Source organism: Staurois parvus, unplaced genomic scaffold (genome assembly GCF_062004578.1).
Source record: "Staurois parvus isolate SC_StPar_1 unplaced genomic scaffold, SC_StPar_1.0 ptg000151l, whole genome shotgun sequence".
In the NCBI taxonomy this organism is placed as follows: Eukaryota; Metazoa; Chordata; class Amphibia; order Anura; family Ranidae; genus Staurois; species Staurois parvus.
In genome coordinates, this window is record NW_028317947.1 from 2,314,405 (window position 1) to 2,334,762 (window position 20,358).

General features: G+C 41.8%; 1 pseudogene; it reads right to left on the reverse strand.

The window, feature by feature from the left end:
- The window catches only part of LOC149463819 (one cut domain family member 2-like), a 76,701-nt pseudogene extending 59,986 nt beyond the window's left edge, over nt 1–16,715 (reverse strand).
- Between the last annotated feature and the right edge of the window lie 3,643 nt (nt 16,716–20,358).

Sequence of the window (20,358 nt, forward strand, 5' to 3'; positions counted from 1 at the left end):
GTTCCTTTTTTTGTCTCAGCATGCAGTTAGGCCTTTAAGATCAGACCATCCAAAAATGAAATCTTTGTGAAGAGGAGTCTGGTGGGCTGAGTCAGGACTTCTAATATGTTTGGATGAATTTGGAGAGAAGAATTCTCCCATAACTCATAGCTCTGTCCCAGGCTACATCATGATATTCCCATTACTGCTATTGTAGTCTTCAAAGCAGAAAAGAAATAAAAGTTTGATTCCAGCCAAAATGTTTTGCTTGGAGTTTCAAAAAGGAAAAATGCATCTGTGTCTTCTACATAAAGATTTCTTCTTACTTCCTGTCCCATTTGATGTACAGCAAATAAACACTAAGAAGATAGAAGACACAGATAGCAATAAACACTTGTCAGAACTAAATGTTTTGACTGAAGATACATTTTAAAAAGGGAAGGTCTATCTTGCAATGGCCATATTGGGTATGCAGGCCCAGAAACAGATATGCAGAATTTTGCCATTAGCGTTCATGAGAGACAACAAATTATTTTTCTAGAAAATTGGTCAATGTTGGCACCCCCCAAGTTGTCCTAGCGCTAGTTTCCTTTAACAATCAAAAGCTGAAATACATTTTGGGTGGATTGACCCTTCAGTGACACTGGTCTCATTTTGCTGTGTCTCATTTAACAGTTGACAACTTGCTACAAAAATGATTGCTGTTAGCCTGCATATGCAGTACATCTCCCCATTAAATTCTGTGAAATGACAGTACTGTAAAATGATTTACATAGACAGAATAATGGTTTTTCCTGGGATGAGGTCTATACAGGACTGTCCCTTGTAGCGAGAGAGGCAGGCTATTATAATCATGCGCTCATGGTGGCAAAGGTATTATTTAGCAATTAGTGACACTAATAGTTTAAAGACAATATTCTCTGTGCTGTGTACTGAGATGACAGCCCCAGATAATTACATGCATGTCCCTGCAGGCACTGCCCTGCATCCAGTGGGATCCAGAGTTCCAGGCGGGGAGGATTATACCAAGAACTGGATGAACCAGCTTGCAACGCCCAAATCCTGCTCCAGATTACACTGAGCCCACACCCGGGGGGGTGGGTAAACGAGGACCTTTCCACTCAGGGCAGAGCCTGTTTTGTTGCCAAACTGTGGGCAATTTTCATGGCACGCTATAGGACATGTAATATCACTGAGAGGAACAGCAATATAATAGCCGCCTTGCTGCAATAGTATTTTAACCTTTGCCAGAAATAAATGGCTTTGTCATTTCTTCATAGGAAATTATTGCTGAGATGATGTGTCATTCTATCTTTACAATAGCACTATATTTATTTGCTTCACAGCTTAATACAGAGCACTTCCAATGTGTACAGAAGAATGTAAAACTCCCAGGGAAAAAAAACTTTATTAGATACAATTAAAATAAAATGCAAGTGGGCCAATTAAAAGTCCATGCAGTACGCAGAATTAAAAGTCCCATGCAGGACAAAGCAACTGGTTGTGTTAAACCGACACATATCCCATCTCTGTAGGGCCAAAGACTCCGTATGATATCTGAGATATATAAACTGCTTAAGTCAACTGTATCCAGTGTGAAACCAGCACACATTTGGGAATGGGAGCGTGATCTCAAGTTCACATTCTCTGAGGAGCAGGTGTCACACCCATACCAGCTGACCCACTCCAGTTATATAGATTCTAAAATGCAAGAGAACAATTATAAACTGTTGACACGATGGTATCGTGTGCCCACTGCTCTGGTGTGGATTTATCATCCTGCCTCCAACCATTGCTGGAGAGGTGGTGGTCAACAAGGCATATTACTCTATTTGTGGTGGGAATGCCCTGCGATTAATGTCTTTTGGGCAGATACCAGAACCAAGATCGTGAAGATCCTGGGATAGACATTCCCTTTTCTCCAGTACACTTCCTACTCCACGTGCCCACTCTTTTGATTAGCCATTACACATATAGTGCTCTATCACACCTACTAAATGCAGCTAAATGCTTAATACCAATTTATTGGAAGAGGGCATAAGTGGATCATGAAGGTTACCGAGGTCAAGGAGTGAATAGTGAAATGTAGGGGTGAGCGTGAATGCTTCAATAAAATTGTGATTGCCTGGTGGGAATATACTGCTGGATCAACTCATGTCTTATTGACCCTAGACATGGCCCCTTTGCATTAGCAGACCCCTCGATCAGACATTCTTCATAGACATTATGGAGGCCATATACTGCCTGTCTACCACCTATCTTTACTTGACTGGGACCAAAGTTTTAAAAGGCCTAGGTGACTCAGGATAATATATTTGTTAGTAGAATCTATGTAATGTGGTTTTACTCCACTGTACAGCATTTTAGGTGAGAGGGCTTATTCTCCTTACCGCCACTTTGGACATACACTAGCCCTTTCTGATTGAATAGGATCCCTCCAATTATTTTGGTTTTGGTTATGGCCTCTGCCTTACCTTCTAAACTGTTTGCTCTATTTACTGTGTTTAGTTAGTACTTATTCTCTGTCGAATCCCAAGGTGGCTCAAGATGAAATGTCTTCACTTTTCTTCCCATTTCCATGGAATAGTGGTATACATGTCTTTGAAACACCTTGTTTTTGTACAAGATTGTTATCATTAATCTCCACTGCTTAATAGCTCTGTAATCTTTTTTTCATGAAATTGTGTTTTACTGTGACCAAGCCCCATTGAGTGGGGGAAACATGCATCAGGGGGCATGGCTGGAGTAGTGTTGGCTGAGACCACACAACTAGCTAGCACTGGGTTGGTCTGAGTGGTGTCCCATGCAACACAAGTGGTGCACATTAGTTGCCGTTTTGTGCTCTGCTCTATGCACACTACACATCCCATAGTCCATCTCAGCAGCAAGCAAGAGAGGATGACTACATTCCTACATACAGTGGAACCATGGAGAACAAACATAGCCACCACAGGAAGTCGAATCACAGCAGCAAAAAAGAATTAAAAATATGAGGAAGCTGAGATCAAAAGAAGGTATTTTTTTAAGTTAGGTATATGTACATTAATGTTTTTGTTCCCCTAGCATTCTGATTGGCTGGCAGGTGCAGAGAAAAAAAATCTTCTGTGAGCTCCTTTTGCTCTAACTCTACACGGGACTTGGGACTCCCCCTGCAGCCATTTGACAGCACTGGGCAATCAACAGCACCTGCTTGAAAAGGGAATGAATCACATGTCCCTTCATACCTAGAAGTAACCAAGGATAAGCAAAACTGAGAGCTTTAATTTCCCTGAAATATCAGGAATAACAGGAAGTTTTGCCATTTTAGCTAAATGCATGGAGTTAAAGGGAAGGTGTTTTTAGTAATTTTTTTTTTAAGTATACAGTGGGCTTTAAATGGCTTGTAATGGTTACATATGCTTCTTTCAACTATCCTAAGTGCCATCACTGCACCACTTCTCCCACTGGGAGATATTACTCCACTGAATTAGGTGCTATGCTCGTACCGAGGGTCTCTGCCACTGAACACCAATGAACTGTGAGCTATTCTTCCACTGCAGATCATTATCCTGCTGGACACCAAGGAATTGAGATTTATTCTCCCACTGGAGAATATTATCCTTCTGGACACCAGTGAGTTGAGGGCTATTCTCCCACTGGAGATCATTATCCTACTGGACACCAAGGAATTGAGGCTTATTCTCCCACTGGAGAATATTATCCTACTGGACACCAATGAACTGAGGGCTGTTCAACCACTGGAAAATATTATCCTACTGGACACCAATAAATTGAGGGCTATTCTCCAACTAGAAATATTACTCCACTATTAGAGATATTACTCCACTAAACACCACTGATTTGGGTGCTATGCTCCTACAGAGGGTCTCTGCCACTTAACACCAATGAACTGTGAGCTATTCTTCCATTGCAGATTATTATCCTACTGGACGCCAATGAATTGAGGGTGAGTCTCTCACTGGAGATCATTGTCCTACTGGACACCAAGGAATTGAAGCTTATTCTCCCACTGGAGAATGTTATCCTACTGGACACCAATGAATTGGAAATATTCTCCAACTAGAGATCATTATCCTACTGAACACCAATGAATTGGGAGCTACAATATTCTTGCACTGGCACTCTCCCACTGATACCAGTGACAGGGATTATTTTTATACCCACTATCACCAACGACAGAACAGTTTTTTTGCACTTTCAGACTAGTAATGTGAGGGACATACTTCTAACCACTGCACTCTCTAGAATGCCATGTTCATTATATATTCATAGTGTTTACTGTCCTAACACTTGCTAGTTGCTAAGTAGTCCCTTAACTGTGTGACTATATATAATCTGTGTACAGATTAGCAAATGTATTATAAATGTTTTGGTTTTTTTTTTATTATCCTTTGTTCTAATGATAATGGGGTTGATTTCCTAAAGGAATAGAGCATGTTCACTTTGAAGTATGAATTTTCACTTTGCAAGGACAATTTGACTTAGCTTTATAAAAATTCACTTTATAAAGGAGGAAAGTATTGGATAATATAAGTCAGTAGAGATTCATCTCATTCACTAAGCTAAAAAAAATTGTGTTGTTAAATCACCAGCCTATTTGCCTTTAGTAAATCAACCCCAATGTGTTTGTGAGACTCTCATGCATGGCATAGAAATTTGGTATATACTTATTATGATGCAGCGCTCTACCAAACAACACAAATATAAAATAAATCAAAAATTCAAATTATTTAAACTCCAAAATAAAGTTGATAGTGTTGTAGTGCTTCCATCCACCGTGCAGTCCCCATATTCCATTGTCTTCACATTACAAATTACATCCCCTCTCTTGAACAGTATATGCTCTCCTCCAGTCTTTGACCCCAATTGTAAATCAAGGTCAAATACTGTTTTGTCCCCTTATGGGCTAATACCAGATGGTTCCTAGGACTAGTTCTAGTATCTTCTCCACTCTCTTCAGTTATAGACATTCACTCATTCAAAAAAAAAATTGGGACCAATAGTGTTCTCTATACATTTAAAACCATTTAATTATCTCTAAAAATGACACACAAAAAAGTGGACACACAGTACTAAATACAGCACATTATATAGCTATATGGGCAGCTTCCTTCTCACCACAGACTCTTCCACCCTCAAGATGGCCACCATATGATGTCACTGACGTGGCTCTGCCCTAATACATATTGCGCCCAATCCACAGGCTTCCAAAGTAGGAATTTTGTAGTATTTTTTTGGGTACAAAGAACACGACATAAGTGCAATATATAATGCTTTGACTCTATTTAATCACTACCCTTTAAGCCACGTCTGTGATGAACGCGGCGTCAGACCCCTGACCTTCTCACCAAACTCGTGACCGAAGGACCAGCCAATCTAAAACCGCGATGTCACGTGCGTAACAATGCCACGCCAAGCTGCACCCTGCACTATGATTTTCCAGCTAATTGGACCACAATCTATGTACCGGCAGCCTGGGAGCAATTGTTACTGGGTCAGGTTAATTACGCAATTAACCCTTCACACTGCCACCATCTCCTTTTTGTACAGAGAAAGAGGAAACTCGGCGATATCAGCTATAACATTATAATGGTTGAGATAATCGTCTGTATAACACGGTCACTGCAGACCGGTTATACAGAGGGTTAAACAAACACAGTAGCGCTCTTTTTAGAGGCAGGATTTCGAAAATTGCAATAAAGAGCTATAGAAACAGTTCAACACTTTCAGAAGGAAAGATTTATTACTAAAAGGTCAAAAGGGTGCAATAAAAATATTTACAGGAAAAAGATGTAACCAATATGTATATAAATATACAGAGAACAACAGCACAGCAAAGAGGTAACAGAAAGGAGGTTAAAGTACTTGTGAATCAGCCTTGGTTTGCAGATCAAGTTTCAAAGCAAAAGGGCACGTCTCCCAGGTTGGTTCTGATGTTAAAAGGGAGAATTCTTCAACTTCACTCTCTTAGGCCTGACAGGCCATTTTGTAGTTCCCTAGCAGGGGGTGTCTCTAAAGTCAAGGACCAATGCCCTGTTTAGGGAGGGAAGGTCTGGGCATAGGCCTAAACTAGAGCCAAAATCTCTTATAGTTCATATTTTGGCTCATAACTTTCCCTATGCACAAGTGACATTCCACCCGTGGGTAGATTATTATGAAGACGCATCTGAGGAATGATTAGATATGAAATATGAAATTATACACCGAATGGTTCAAGAGATCTACTTTTCTGCTTTCTTATGTATTCCAGCCAAGGAGAGTGACCCATCAAACTGTTTGTCTCCTCGTGGCCAATCTGAAGATACGCTTGGTTTTTATGTAAGTCTCTCATATTCCAAGATATGAGACATAGGGGAAAAATGGATTTTAAAAGTGTTATCTGGTTTGTGCTTCTCTGGAAGGTCTTTGAACTCCTGGGAAGGCTTGCGTTATCTTTTACAAGGTGCTAGATTGCACAGCTCTCTTAGACAACCAGGCGCTTCAGCTCAAAAATGTTTTATAGCTCTGTGGCTCCCTGCTGTGCTCCGGCCAGCCTGTGACACTCCTAACACACAGGCCATATGTCAATGTGTATGAACAGAGAGGAAGGGGGGAGAATGAGGGGGAAATATGTTTGTCAAGATGGTTGACCCTTTGCCAAGATGGAGGTTGAAGCCAAAATGGTTGAACCGCGTCCATCTCTGGGTGTATGCTTGCTACAACGTCCTATATTCATATGTAGATATAATTGCAGAGTCAATCCTACTTTTCCATAAAAATACCACTCTAAATAGTATATATATGCAACAGATTTGTAATGCATGAGTTTAAAGTGTCAAAGGTAAAAAAAATTTGCAAAAATCTAAATTCATATAGTTGTTGAATATCACATAGCGAATTCATAAATATTAAAGTGCCAAGTGTCAAAAATAGTGTAATTAAGCCAATAAGATAAATTTTACATATTAAAAGACAAATATACCAAATTAAATAATATTCAATGCTTAATATTGGCCAAGAATCAATAAAGTTCAGGTCTCAATCAGCCAATAAAGTGAACAGTCCTCAAACTGTTTCCATCAAAGCCAATAAATCAATCAATAGATTGATGTCCAGTCAAATCTTCCATTGTGTGTCCTGACACCCACTGAATGAATGGCACACTCTCTAGAAGTATGGTTACTAAATGCAGGGATCTGTGCCTGTCCACCTCAACAAGCAGAAGATCCAAGCTTCCAGGAATCACATCAATATGCACCCCTCCACCTCTGCAAGTAAAATGTTAAGGAAAGCAGAAATCAGCTGGCCGCTACCTCCATCCATGGACAAGAATATCTCACTTATAAGGATGCTATAAATAATCTCTCACATGCAAAACAAAGGAAGCATAATCACTGTGTAGTATGGTTTATTTGAAAACAACTGACTCTTTCCACTCACTTGATGCGCCACTGCTCAGGCACAGAGAAGGTGGCATCAGTGCATGAAGCTCTGGCCAATGAGTTTTTTCAGAATGGACGTCGACAATTGTTGTCCAATATTCAACACAATCCACCCATGCCTATTTTTCGTATTTCAACTCTGCACTCATGTGCATGATGTGTATACATAAGAAAATATCCCTTTTTTCTTTTTCCAGCCCGCTCCTGTCCTCCATTCTCATTTAGGCAAGAATGACCTTTCCTGGTCCTGCTGCCTCCTGGGATATGCATGTCACATATCCCAGGAGGCATTGGCTTACATTCAGCAGATGGAAGCGTAAGGCAAGTGTATCATTGGGGGCAGCTGCCTGAACCCAGAGGAGACAACCGCTTTCCAATTACATCTAAGAAGACGATGGAGGTGCAGTAAGCAGAAAAAAGGATAGCAGCACAACAAAGCTGGATCCGCTGTACAGATGACTATTTGAACTGAGGACAGCCTAGGATTAGGTAAGCAGGGGCTTTAAAAAATAAATGGGGGGGGGAGGTAAAGTTCCGCCATAACCTAATACTGGCTAATATAGTTGTTTTCTGCCTCCCTGAAATTTTCACCAAGTTCAATCTCTTTCAGGCGAAATACAGAACAAAAAGTACCTTGGATAACTATAGTCAATTTTATCATGCAAAAAAAAAAATCATACCACCTTAAGGGCATTAGGATTGATTTTCTTGATCAAAGAGGTATGTATATCAGCCCTTTGTAATTAAGAGTTTGAATTGTATTAAGCTATCAATGATACAAACGCATCCATGTTGTCCCTGCTCAAGAAGTGGCCCTCTTTGACGCATTTCACCACTACTGGCGTGATTGCAAGGATAGCTACATTTACATTTGCATCCTGATGAAGGGGGATTGTCAGCCTCTGAAACGCATTGGATACCATTTTATCATCCTACTGTCACGTTGCTATCTTCAATAAATAGTTTTGGACTCTTTAGGGTGACTGTCTGGCACTCTTTCTGTTTATTTACTTTAGATGTATCAAATTGGAAGAGCCCCTGCATTGTGGTAGAGCTGCCAAGCAATCATCAAGCACAACCAACATCTCCTGTACTGACTGACTATAAAACCCGAGTCCAGCACATATAAATTAAAGTGGTTGTAAAGGCTAAAGGTTTTTTTACCTTCATGTATTGGCTCCTGCTTCTGTCAATCACAGCCAGTGAGGAGGGAGCATGAGTGGGGCAAAGCCCCACTCAGCTGTGTCTTATGGACACAGAGAGAGGGGCTTTGGAGAAAGCATGCACCAGTGTCCCCATAGCAAGCAGCTTGCTATGGGAGCACTGCTCAGGGGGGAGGAGCCTGAAGCTTCGGCGGGGGTCCTCAGAAGTGGATGCTCTGTGCAAAACCACTACACAGAGCATGTAAGTATAACATGCTTGGTATTTAAAAAAAACCAACAATATTTAATATCACTTTAATTGCATCTGTGACTCCACTAGGAAGAAATACACCAGATTGTATGCCTATGGCACCAAGATAGGAAATGAGATATGAGGGTCATTGGGACCAAGTTGTGGATACTAAGAAAAGCCTCACAGAAGCTCTAATGATTCTTTATACTATTAAATAAGTAGAATTGGGGTTTAATGTACTGTAATGTAGATAGATAGCAGATTTGTTTTCACTGTGTTAGGATTTTTGGCCGACTGTAATGCTGCAGGTGGGAAATGTGCTGTTCAGTGAATTTATTGCTGTAGTAAGTAATATGGTAATTAACGTGGTAAATATTTGTGGGACATCAGCTGGCCCACATCCCTCTGAGATTAGGATCAGTGTTCAATACAGCTGGTATCTGTGACCACAGATAAGGTCTGAACAAACCAGAAGCGAGAACGCCATTAGCAACAATTCAAAGAACTGCAAGTGAATACAAACTGAGCTTTGTTGTGGGTAATGACACGCCTTGGGTGTGTGGCAGTGACTACACAAGTCAGCTTGATAGACAGGACAGACCACCATCCTCTGTTCTCTCAGATCCTTTATTTACAAGGAACCAGAGTGTTGGGACCTGATGCAAGGAGAGAAAAGAGTTTGTGCCCAGAGCAGAATTTAGAATTCTGTACTGGTATGTGTCTATTAAGCTGGCCATAAACATGCAGTATACAGATTTTTTTTATTTTCAGCCTAGTAGATTCCTCTATTCAGGCTATACAATTTGGATGAACAAATATGCGCACTGTGGCTATTTTATTTTTAAAGCCAGCCCCATCATCTGTCAAAATACCCAAACAGTGTCTGTATTTGATTGGATGCAGGCACTGTTTGGCCAACAATTTGGCCTAGCTACCTCAATTTTTCAGTCAAGGGATGGCTGGCAGGAGGGGGCCAACAGGGGCATCCACAATTTAAAATGGTTCATCAGGAACCAGGTAAAATGGGCTCTGTGTATGGTCAGCTTTAGATTTTTAACATGGTTGTTGATCACCTGACATACATATGCACATTTAAGTTGATGTCCCTGGTAAACCCTGTAGGCAGTGCAAAACAGTAAATGTTCTGCATACACAATGCACTACAATAGGGAAGCAACTTTGGTTTTCCAGCTTGACAGATTTGTCTGTGAAATAAAGTTTATCTCCCTAGGTTCTCTGCCATGATCATTTCTATAGAACAACATACTCAAAGAAGTACTGGGAAATTTTAGACTAGCACATGTTGTTGGATGAAGGAAAACTTCAAACAAGCTCACAAGCTCGGGCTAATAAGTGTTCCCTTGATGGGCACACAACAGTACTGTAGCTCAATCCATAGAGTCATGGAAAGCAGCGACAGACCAAAAGCAGATGAAAAGTTCCAAGATAATTTTAACTGTTGGTAAAAAATGTTATATAAAAACAGCCAACATGTTTCTACTCTCCCTTCATCAGGGCTCAATCAAATAAAACTTGGATGGACTCAGAGAAAACATAAAATAAGCCACATACTCTATCAGTACAAGTTGTGCACAGATTTGCCAAAATGTACTTAGTGTCCCTATTCAGTGAGGTCAAGCCTTTGGGAGTTCTCCATAAACAATATCAAACATAAGAGTATTATTGTCAGCGCCTGAACCCAAATCCCCTGCTGCAGTAGCTTTTCTTGCTGAGCCACCTGAGATGCTGGACATCTCCACCCAATATCTTGCACCTTATGCTCCTGCTGCCTTCCACATCTTCATTACCATTTGTTACTGACCTTTGGCTAGTTCCTCGACTATACTTCCACTTGATCCCAACCTGAAACCATTTGTTACCAACTTTTGGCTTGTTGCTGGACTACTCTTCCACTTTATCACAAACTGCAACAACCTGTTACCAACCTTTGGCTTGTTTACCAACTACATTTCTGCTTGATCCCCCCCTGCTACATCTACTACCATGTCTCGACTTGCTCACTTCCTGGTGGGGCAATCCTGAGAACCATGCACTGGCACCATGACCAGTTAGTTCTTAGACCTCATTCCCCTGGTGAGCACTTTGCACCATGTTAGACCCAATATGGCTCTAAAGTTGTGTTGGCCATTGTTCCAACGTGTTCACCTGCCGTCCCTTCTCTGCCTCTTCTCTCTCAACTGTGGGCACCAGGCTAGGGCAGCTTGCAGCTTCACAGCCGGGTACCCACTGCACATGCGCGAGGCGTGCATCCTGATTAGTCTGGCAGTCTCCTGGGACCTGTGAAGGTTCCCAGTAGACTGTGGGAGGAAGGAGAAGGGGCCAAATTTCTGGCTTACTTTGCCGCAGTGAACTGAGCCGGAAGTGGGAGTGGGTACCTGTCAAAACCAGGTATTCGCTCTCTACCAAAAGATGCCAAATATGGCAGTGGAGAGGGGGGAGGCAAATAAGTGGAGCTTCCACTTTTGGGTGGAACTCTGCTTTAAGGGCACTAGAATACCTCTCTACAGGATTTTATGTGTGAAGCTGCTTCACAAGGACTGTCCCGGTATGTTTGTCTTTCTTCTGTAAAGTTACCATTAACTGTTACTTGCCTGGTCTGAAGTCTTTAAAAGGGGTGCATGCATGGCATATATAAAGAACAGGGGACTGAGCTAGAGGATGATGCAATACATGGTCTAAAACACAGAGTACTGTCCAGTGGAAGTTAAAGTGGTTCTAAAGGCAGAAGGTTTTTAACCTTAATGCGTTCTATCTTTCTCCCCCCTTATACTTACCTGAGCCCCATCTCACATGTGCATGAGAGCCATGGCTCTCCCGGGTCTCTCTCTCTCCTCATTGGCTCACACAGCAGTGGGAGCTGTTGTCTCCTGCAGACAGAGAGCCAAAGAGGATAGGGCAGGGGGCAGGGTCGAGCCACACTCTTTGTGCCAATGGACAATGAGAAGAGGCTTGCTATTGGGAGAATTCTGCTGGGGGGGAGGAGCCAGGACAGCTAGCAGGGGACCCAAAAAGACAAGAATCGGGGCTGTTCTCTGCAAAACCATTGCACAGAGCAGGTAAGTATAAAGTTTTTTTTTTTCAATTCCAACTTTTAGGCCTTGTTCACACCATACATGCAAAAAAACTGATGCGCAGATTTCACTTGCAGAAACATCAGTTTTCATGCGCGCTTCAGTAAGTTTCATACAAGTTGCAGATTCCTGTGCAGGAAAATCTGCATGTGATACCAATGAAGTGGTGTGAACAGGACACATAGAGACCAATTGATTTTGTTGTGCCCTTGCAGAGCACGTGTAGAAAAACTGGCATCTCTACTCCATGGTGTGAATGAGGTCTTAGAATCACATTATTGTGTCATTGCTAAAGACTACAGTGTTTGTGTCATTGCTTAAAGGCAGCCAATCAGCCAGGAGATGGGCAACTGGCTGGGGTGATGGTTGCCCTGGGGCTTAAGTCCTTGTTGCCTCCACAAGCAGTTGGTTCCCCACTCATCAAAGATGGACCCGCAGTATAGAGTGCCTAGGGACCCAGCCTGGAGTCACAGACGACACTGTATAGAGGAGCGTCGGGAGAAGAGGAGTAAGCACAGTGGTTGGGGCAGGAGAGAGAGAAAGCGTTTCCTGTATTTCAGGGTGTGTCACTGGGAGAAAGGTGACATGATCTGCTGGATTGGTTGAGCCTGGTACAGGTTCAGCAATACCAACCTGAAAATACTGCACACCTGGGAGTGGTGTCCTCTAAGCATAGGACTGTCTGAAGTGTACAAGTGTCATCAGGTAACAGAGTTAGTACAGAGAGCAAGGAGTTAACAGTGTCAGTGTCCAGTAGACCTGCCTTAATGTTGACTGTCAGATGATCACAGCTCCCAGCCTGAAGTTCAGGCATTATCAAGTGCAGTTCCGCTTGTCCCCACATGGGTGTCTAAGCCCCGCCTACATCCTCATATATTAGAGACAGACAATTTTTTTTTTTTAACTGACTTTTATTGATTTTCAGAAGAGTGCCATTACAATAGACAATGCCAGGTGGGTAAGCTGACTCCTACAAATTACAAAGAAGAGATATAAAGTAGGATATAACTGTCATACCAAGATAGAAGACATTGATTTATTATATTTATACATTTGTGAGTGATAAGCAGGATGAGTAATAAGGACCCAGTGAGACAATTGAACTCCCAGCTTCAAGACAGTGCCCATAGTGCACATCATTTCTACAGTCAGAATCTTACATGTGGAACCACCAGTAGGTGGGTATGGTCAATGGAAATAGCAACAGCTTCTAAAACACATGGCAACTAGAAGGAATAAAAGAAAGGACATAATAAAGGACATTATTTTAAATGTGCATTAAATCAATGTAGCACACTCCTAGTTAGGAGCTAGGATAAGTACATTATATTTGGTTCCTCTGGTTAACAGGAGAACTGTTAGGCAAATCTAATTGGGCTTTTCTGCTTAACTGAGAGCTGAAATTGTAGTAGTGCTCGCTCAGTGTGTTCAGGTGCTGTAAGTTCTGACCCCTTAATCCATGCCTAGGAAGGTTCTAGGAAGGTGGAATACAGAACACAGTATGAATATTAATGCCACTCCAGTCAATCCCAGGGAGTGCTGCCCTGAAGGATGCTGGGAGAAGGTATCTTTTCTTTGAGCATACTGAATCCTGGATCTTTTTTGGAGAGGATTGTACCAGCGTGAGAGAAGGTACGCTGCCTCCCCAGGCACCTGTTGCCATTCATGCAAAAAAAGGGGATTTGTGAAAAGAGATTCACAGAAAAAGCGGCTACATAATGAACAGAATGTGACACTCTGAAAAATTTCCAAAAATTATGCTTTATTACACATATAAATATGACATGTGGGCAATTGCCCTGGTTTACCATCACCTCAGTAAGAGACAATACACACAGACCTAAAACCATATAAAATGACACCAAGACCGGTCTGAATGCATGTGCAACAGAGAAAATGACTACAGGAGTCTAAAGTCCCTGTAGCACAAACGCATAGGTGAACACTTCCCAAAGGAGGTGTATCCAAAAATTATACCATAGGTATATGATGAAACAGGTTATAATAATGTAGACTAAGATCCTACCATATGGTTATATCCTAATCAGGGAATTTCAAAAAATTATTATACTATGGATATAAGTATCACATGTATGCAATGCAGCATACATGTGCATTGCATACATAATGGTTAAGATGGAATTTAATTTTTTTGCCACCATATGAAAAGGATTAGTGGCTACTTTCCTATAGGTGGATGAATCACTTAATAAGCGCTTCACCTCCCTGACATAGTTCTGTTCATTTAAAATCACTACATTACCCCCTTTGTCACTTCTCTTAATTACAATATTCTTAGTCTCTTTTAATTCTTTAAGGGCTTTTCTTTCTTTTTTAGTGAGATTGTCACCAATTGGCATTTTCCACTCAATCCTGGGAACAAATGGGGCATATTCTCATTTCAAGAGCCCTAGGAAACAGCTGTTTACATTACAGATGAATGGGCCCCAACCACTTGTGCCGGCATAGGAATGTACTGCATCATATATATGATATAATGTCTTTTTTCATGTAGGCATAGAGGCATGCTTTTCTCTTTTTGACGCATACTGTGCTTGCTGCATTGCATACATGTGATACTTATATCCATAGTATAATAATTTTTTGAAATTCCCTGATTAGGATATAACCATATGGTAGGAGCTTAGTCTACATTATTATAACCTGTTTCATCATATACCTATGGTATAATTTTTGGATACACCTCCTTTGGGAAGTGTTCACCTATGCGTTTGTGCTACAGGGACTTTAGACTCCTGTAGTCATTTTCTCTGTTGCACATGCATTCAGACCGGTCTTGGTGTCATTTTATATGGTTTTAGGTCTGTGTGTATTGTCTCTTACTGAGGTGATGGTAAACCAGGGCAATTGCCCACATGTCATATTTATATGTGTAATAAAGCATAATTTTTGGAAATTTTTCAGTGTCACATTCTGTTCATTATGTAGCCGCTTTTTCTGTGAATCTCTTTTCACAAATCCCCTTTTTTTGCATGCCTTTTTTGGCTACTAAATGGAGACCATATATTGGGTGATACGATAATTTATTCTACAACCTCTTAATAACTATCTTTAGCACCTGTTGCCATTCAGCCTCAGGTGGGCAACCTGAAGGACTGAAGTAAGAGAGAGAGTGACCCTGGTTCTTCAGAAAGTTGACTGAGGGAAATCTGTCTGCCAAAGGTCTGGTGTCAATAGAGGGCATCACTTGGAAGGTTGGAAGGTGGCTACCATTCTGTCCTTGGGCCTTATGAATACAGACACTGTGGGATCTCGGGGACTCTGTGTGCTTTACTACCCCTCTGGTGCTTTATAGTCAGCGTGGGTCCATATAAAGGGACAGCGGCTGGTGTTCTAAAGAGCACTCTCCTTTTAACTTCTTTCTGACATTGGGACTTTGCTGAAGGCTGCGATCTAAGGAAGTTCTGTCCTCAATTGTAACTAGTTCTTTTCCTGGAGTATCCTACTAAGTTCCTCATCCCTATCCAAGTTCTCCAATATTAAAACAACAAAAACAACAACCCCTAGACGAATCATCGATGACAAAGAGTGAAAGTGTGTGTGCACCTGGCTGCAAAAATACCTTGTGCCTGGCTGCAGGGTAAAATTAGGGAAGACTTGGACATTACTACAGCAGCTCATACAGGAGCTTACAGCTAAGTACATTTGCACTTCTTGGTCATTGCTTTGCAAGTGCACAAGCTTTTAAAGTTTAGGTTTTTTTTGAAGCACTGAAGGTGCTCTCTAAGCCAGCTCGTGCCATCCTGCTCCCCACTCTCCCAGCAATGAGTTGGCAGCCTACTAATCTATAATATACAGTAGAACAGAGGGGAACAGGGTTTGCTGAACTTTTGAGAGAAGCACTTCAGTACTACTACGATGTGTTACAGATCAGCGGCAAAGTTGACCTGCTATTTGTGGTTCTACCACCATGTTGTCTCTTCATCCTTACTGAGACATAGGACTGAGAGAGAACAGTAGTGCCAGATCCCACCTGATGATATAGCAGCTACATGGCCAGTTCAGCCTGTCAATCACCCTCACTATTTAGAATTTACAATAGACTTTTCAGTGCTCCAATTTAACCACTGGCTGACAGTGTAATGTATATATGAGGCAGCAATAAGAGGGCTTAAATGCCCAGCTGTTGAACATATGTGTCCTTGGCAGCCTGAGGTTGTGTGCCAAGATTGTGCTCCCTGTATACTCCCAGCACACTGACCCTGCTGTTACTGACAGCTCTCAGTCACCGGATCTTATTGGCAGCCAGCGGGACAGTCTTCTGATCATGTGAGCAGTGGGACAGCCAATCACAACATCACATGATATACAACAGAAGCCATGCCTCCTCCTGGGCATTGAAGACCACTTAAAGGGCCACCAGGAGACAGCATTAAGGGGTTACATTACCACTAAAACAAATAAGTGAATGCGTAAAAATGTTTTTTTAAGTACTTAGCAAATCCCCAGCTGTTGCACCATATTGTACCAAACCCTCTCGAGACATAAACTTAGAATTTCAAATTATACATACAACACTCTCACACAACATGCAAATACAATTCCCACCACTAATTATAAGTGCATAGAAAACTTAAAGGAGGATCTTCAGTTTGTTTGCAAAAAAATAAGTCTGCAGCTACAAATCCTGTAGATGCTTACTTTTATTAAAAGGACACTTACCTGTCCAAGGATCCAGTTCCATCCTCACAAGGGTCAGTTCTTCACCGGTCTTCAGGTCCCAGTGTGGGAAGCTGGCTGAGACTTCTTGCAGCTTCCCACCGAGCATATGCAAGCCACTTTGCACTGTGTGAATGGTCAGCCTCATAGGACCTGTGATGTGTCCCAAGAAGTTGCAGGCAGAGAGGGGGGGCCAAACTTCTGGTGGAATTGTCAAGGTGATCCCACTGGAAGTGGGAGTGAGTACCTACCAAAATTAGGTACGTGCTTCCACCCCCCCAAACAAGATGCTCAAAAGTGTTAAAGGAGGTAGGGGGAGGAGCACATAACGTGTAACATTACCTTTAGGAATGACTCCATTATTCATGTAAGTTTTGCAACAAAATGAACACCGGACACAAATAACATTGTATTTTTGTTATTTGGAGATTCACTTTTGTGTAACACGTGAAATATTGTTACTTTTTAATAAATACAGTGGGGCAAAAAAGTATTTAGTCAGCTACCAATTGTGCAAGTTCTCCCACTTAAAAAGATGAGAGAGGCCTGTAATTGGCATCATAGGTAGACCTCAACTATGAGAGACAAAATGAGAAAAAAAAATCCAGACAATCACATTGGCTGATTTGGAAAGAATTTATTTGCAAATTTTGGTGGAAAATAAGTATTTGGTCAATATCAAAAGTTCATCTCAATACTTTGTTATATATCCTCATTGTCAATGACAGAGGTCAAACATTTCCTGTAAGTCTTCACAAGGTTGGCACACACTGTTGCTGGTATGTTGGCCCATTCCTGCATGCAGATCTCCTCTGGAGCAGTGATGTTTTGGGGCTGTCGCTGGGCAATACGGACTTTCAGCTCCCTCCAAAAGTTTTCTATGGGGTTGAGATCTGGAGACTGGCTAGGCCACTCCAGGACCTTGAAATGCTTCTTACGAAGCCACTCCTTCGTTGCCCGGGCGGTATGTTTGGGATCATTGTCATGTTGGAAGACCCAGACACGTTTCATCTTCAATGTCCTTGCTGATGGAAGGAGGTTTGCACTCAAAATCTCATGATACATGGCCCCATTCATTCTGCCCTGTACATGGATCAGTCGTCGTGGTCCCTTTGCGGAGAAACAGCACCAAAGCATGATGTTACCACCCCCATGCTTCACAGTAGGTATGGTGTTCTTTGGATGCAACTCAGCATTCTCTCTCCTCCAAACATGACGAGTTGTGTTTCTACCAAACAGTTCTATTTTGGTTTTATTTGACCATATGACATTCTCCCAATCCTCTTCTGGATCATCCAAATGCTCTCTAGCAAACTTCAGACGGGCCCGGACATGTACTGGTTTAAGCAGGGGGACACGTCTGGCACTGCAGGATCTGAGTCCCTGGCGGCGTAGTGTGTTACTGATGGTAGCCTTTGTTACGTTGGTCCCAGCTCTCTGCAGGTAATTCACTAGTTCCCCCCGTGTGGTCCTGGGATTTTTGCTCACCGTTCTTGTGATCATTTTGACCCCACGGGGTGAGATCTTGCGTGGAGCCCCAGATCGAGGGAGATTATCAGTGGTCTTGTATGTCTTCCATTTTCTAATTATTGCTCCCACAGTTGATTTGTTCACACCAAGCTGCTTGCCTATTGCAGATTCAGTCTTTCCAGCCTGGTGCAGGTCTACAATTTTGTTTCTGGTGTCCTTCGACAGCTCTTTGATCTTCGCCATAGTGGAGTTTGGAGTGTGACTGTTTGAGGTTGTGGACAGGTGTCTTTTATACTGATAACAAGTTCAAACAGGTGCCATTGATACAGGTAATGAGTGCAGGACAGAGGAGCCTCTTAAAGAAGAAGGTACAGGTCTGTGGGAGCCAGAAATCTTGCTTGTTTGTAGGTGACCAAATACTTATTTTCCACCATAATTTGCAAATAAATTCTCTCCAAATCAGCCAATGTGATTGTCTGGATTTTTTTTTCTCATTTTGTCTCTCATAGTTGAGGTCTACCTATGATGCCAATTACAGGCCTCTCTCATCTTTTTAAGTGGGAGAACTTGCACAATTGGTGGCTGACTAAATACTTTTTTGCCCCACTGTACATTTTTTTATACATTTATTATATGTCACTTTTAAGGTTGTGGGAATTTTATTTGCATTACATGTGAGAGCACTGCATGTATAATTTGAAAACCTCACTATTTAGCTGCACTCACTCAACACCCGTTGCCTGAGCAATAGGTTCATTTCCTAGCCCAAGGCTGCAGTCCATGTTAAAAACCAGAGAAACAGGAATGCAGAAGCAGAGAAACAGACTTTGGCTTGTATCTTGACTGCACTTGTTCATTGCCCGCCCTGACCTTTGGCTGTTTAGACAGCTTCGGTCTCCCACAGAAAAGGCTCCTGTCAGCAGTTCTGTTTTGCCATCTCTATGGATATTTAGCTTCTTTACTTTGCTATGTATCAGGAAGAAGAACCAATTGTACCAATTCTTCTAAAAAATATTTTGTATTCTAATACCAGGTGCCCACATCATTGGGTCTGTTACTGATCCAGACCTATGGACTCCTGGGATATGCCTGAGCATCCTTCATAAACCCATCACCTGAAGATTGCTTCTGAAGCCCAGCATCCTAAACCAGCTTATTTTGTGACTGAGACAGCCCCCTCAGTTTCTGGGTTTGTCTCTTTTAAATGTTAACCAGTCTTTCCAGTATGTGTTACATTTCATTCGGAGCCTGAGTTGGTCTCTTCTGGATGTGTGTTGGCCTCTTCTAAATTTGAAATGATCGATTCTATCTGTGATGGCTGTTCGAAGCAGCACCATCATTTTTCCTGTTACTGATCCAGACCTATGGACTCCTGGGATATGCCTGAGCATCCCTCATAAACCCATCACCTCAAGATTGCTTCTGAAGCCCAGCATCCTAAACCAGCTTCTTTTGTGACTAAGACAGCCCTCTCGGTTTGCAGGCTTGTCTCTTCTAAATGTAAACCAGTCTTTCCAGTATGTGTTAAATTTTATTTTGAGCCTGAGTTGGTCTCTTTTGAATGTGAGATTACTGCTTCCATCATGGAAGCAATCTTTCTGTCTTGAAGCAGTCTTATCTGTTCATGAATTTGTTGTGCCTCAACTTCAGACTGGTCAACTATTTCTCCCAAGACTTTGCCAATGCCATGCTAGCCAATACTGTGCCAGTACTCCCCCAAGAACTTGTTAGCTCCAACTCTTTCAGAGGAACTCTTCCAGAATAACCTCTTGCAATGCAGAATCTCTGAATATGAGATACTGTAGCTACTACTTGTGATTTAGTTTGTGAACTTTTCCACAAATGTCTGAACCCTTTTGTTGTTCTGTAGTTAGTTACTACCTAGTCTTGTTCCTTTATCACCCTTTCTGTTGCTGAGTGGTCAGTATGCCATTCACATGCCTATTCTGTCCTAGTATGCCCAGATGCTGCGTTTGTGTATTTCTGTAGTTCCAGATACTGCCTTTGACCAGACTTGTCCAGGTATTTCCTCCATTCAGGTAAGTCCTTAGACTGCCCATACCAAAGTGAGCTCTGATGTTGTCTAACATTCAAAATGTGCAAATATTGGATACTTCTTTTGTAGGCTGGGTTTTAAAGGGGTTCTTAGGAGCTACAGCGAGTCCTATGTTCTAGACATGTGCAATTAGTTTCAGTCTGAATCTTTTGGTTATTCAGAGATTCAGACTTATCTAAATCTCTGAATAACAATAGTTTCGCTTCATTTCAATTCTTCATTTTCTAGCAAATTCCAGATTTTCGGAATAATTTGAATTCGTTTC